This window comes from Pundamilia nyererei, unplaced genomic scaffold (assembly GCF_000239375.1).
Source record: "Pundamilia nyererei isolate P.nyererei 1_Seehausen unplaced genomic scaffold, PunNye1.0 scaffold00524, whole genome shotgun sequence".
NCBI classification, from domain to species: Eukaryota; Metazoa; Chordata; class Actinopteri; order Cichliformes; family Cichlidae; genus Pundamilia; species Pundamilia nyererei.
In genome coordinates this window covers 2,583-5,756 of record NW_005187925.1, presented here as the reverse complement: position 1 = coordinate 5,756, position 3,174 = coordinate 2,583, and positions in this window count along the sequence as shown.

Here is a 3,174-nt window from a genome sequence, read left to right as displayed (position 1 = left end):
TGTATCTAGTACCTAGAGTAACTTCTTAGATACCATTTGTTACTTTTCAAATTCTATATTTATTAAGTTTTGCAGGCTTGTTTGCACAATAAGGCTGAATAATTATATAAGCTTCTCTGAATCTAAATAGTGGACTTTGGTAGAATTAAAAAATAAGTGTAGTGCAGGTCTATGATGATTTTTAGTGCTACTATCATCTAGTTTTGATTCTGGTTCTGTTTTGGTTAAGTCCTCAGTAGTCCTGATTTTGAACTCTTGTAGTCCTGTTTTGATTCCCGATCAGTTCTGGGTCTGTTTGAATTGGGGTTTAGTCCTCGTGTCTTGATACAGCCCTGATTTTTTTTTGCCTTGCTGCTTAATTAAAAAAAACTAGTTTAAGGTGTCCTGCATATGTGATATTTATTTTTTCCTATATGAAGTCATTCTTTTTTGAACAAAACTCAAAACAGAGCCTAATAAATCTTTCAGTCATTTCTAACCCTATGTGCCACGCCTTCATTCTGGCCTGAATAGTGGGACATTGTTGGGGTCTGTAGCCAGGTGAAAATGGTTCAGGACTTTTTCCACTCTGTTCAGCAGCTCTGTGGGTTGTGGTATTTTGATCCCACTGTGCTCTCGTATGTGTTGCTTAGTGGGATTAGCAGGATGGATACCACAGAACTTATAAGCATCCTGGAGCCTCTTCAGGTCTGCCTGATCAACCACTGAGAAGGCAGCAGAGAGAAGCTGGCAGAAGGTGCTGAAGAGAGGATGATGCTCAGAGGTGCACGCCTGCAAAAATTGCCTCAGGCAGGTCCAGTTTCACAATAATGTTGTTATTGTAGTGGGTTTGAGAGGCACAGCTGTTTGCCACTGGTCCAGATGTGGCCGCAGCAACAATAACAGGAGTAGTTTTCCAGGCATCCCACGATAGATTTTCACCAGGGATGCAGTCTGGGATCTTAAATGAACACAGCAATCCCTAAATGTAAGAAATACAAATATATGTAAGTATATACAATATTATGTGTGCACATCAAATTGATCTTAAAAAGAACAACTCAGTTAGTCATGAAGTTAGTAGGCAGTCAGTCGGGTAATGGCTGGACACAGAGACGCCACACCAGGCATGTGGGTCTTCATAAGACCTGAACTCCTGTGGTTTATTTTCCTTACTCAGGAATTGTCCGATGGTCCTCTGTCCATGTGCTCCTGCCTCAGAATCCCAGACTGATTCTGTGGCATGGAGGTATGCCAGGTGAGCTCGCTTGTCCTTGAGGTGCATGAGTTCATTTATTTGGTTTGCCATGTGTGCTGGAGATTTACCTTTCCACCTGAGCCCATCCATAACAGACGTGCAGATGGCCTTTTAGTACGTCAGAAAAGCAGGGAGAAGGTTGGTAAACCTTTTGGGCAGTTTCTCCAGCCATCGTGGATTGTCAGCAAACCAGTTCCTGCGACAAGCCCTGCAGCAGAGTCGTGAGGAGAGGATGAAAAAATGACCACTGGTGCCAACAATTACTCATGGCCTGCCCACACCAGCAGAAACCACTTGTGGACGAAAGCAACCATGGAGACATGGCAAAATATAATTGTTTCTTAACCTGACCATGATAGCACTCTCAGGTTTCCAAAAAAGAGCCAGAAGAAATTTGGCGATGCTAGGTCAGCCACTGTATCTATGAGCTCAGGTTGTGGAGGGAGATGCCAGAGTGAAATCCCGTTCCCTGGGTGACGCACTGGTCGGGACCCAGGCCACAGTCCAAGATCCTGAAGCTCCGTCTTCATCCACAGCTTCTGATGTGGAAAACAATTCCAGCTGCTGAGGTCATGCTCATAACCAGGCACTGGAACTGCTATCATTAATGATCTATGCATTATGCAGATGTCTAACTGAACATCAACTGTTAATGAAAATAGAGAGGGATCAGGATTTGACTCAGGCCTTTCTGTTTGACTAACATTTATATGCAAGAGAAACGCGAAACCAAATCAATTTTAACCTCTGCTCACTAAATCAGGAGGAGCGGTATAAGTCAGTGAACAACATGCATTCAGGTGTTAGTAACTACTGCTAATTAATTTGTTTTTAATACATTCATAGAGAACAAAAACACATACACCCTTTGTGCTTGGTACCAATTCATAGTGGTAGATATCAATTCATATGCCTTAGGACAGTTAGCATAATGCCAGCATACAACTATACTACTCATCAGTAATGTTTGTAGGGTGAGTGCATTTTCAAAACAATTTGTGCAAACTGCACTACAACGTGGAATATTTGCAAAATCATGACTACCTCATGATATTTTGTCTCAAAAATTAACCCTATGAATATGTCAGCACCATTAGGATGAAATTATTGTGTCACCAACATGTTAACCTTAGACATATATTTTTAACAGCCTCTGTAAACTAATATCCTGGCTTGCTCGAGGCTGCAGTTTTCTCTGACAGTTTCAATCAAAATTAGAAATGCTACTGTGGGGGACTGAGATAACTAATAGTGCTGCATGTTGTGCAGTTAGTTTACAAAACACGTTATTCATGGTTACATACAATTTTAGGCTGATGTGGGCCAAAGCCTAGCATAGCCTGTAACGTTATTATGACGGACACATTTTATGAGTGAACTTGGTTTTAAGTGTCTTACAGGTTTCTTTGAAAAATACTTTCTTATATCCAGGTTCTTCCTTTTTGCTGCCATCCTCCGCTCCTCCTCGCTGCGCAGGATTGCCGCTGCTAAAACTAAACAGAGCTCCCTGAAAGGCACAGCCAATCACATTGGCCATATTTGTCACATGATGTAGGACTCCAGTAGAGCAGCGGTCCCCAACCCCTGGGCCTCGGACCGGTACCGGTCCGTGAGTCGTTTAGTACCGGGCTGCGAGAGTTGAGGCTCAGGTGAGAAATGTATGGTTTTCAGGGTTTTCAGCGTTATTTTGTTATCGTTTTTATCGTTAACTTGGTTTTCCTGGGTCTTTTCACGTGTGTTATGAACAGTGTTGGGGAGTAACGGAATACATGTACCGCCGCTACGTATTTAAAATACAAAATATGAGTAACTGTATTCCGTTACAGTTACCGTTTAAAAAGGTGGTATTTAGAATACAGTTACTTTGCTGAAATAAATGGATTACACGGCGGTATTTTCCTGTTTCATATTGTGGCGGGTCAGGTCTGTTTGGGTTT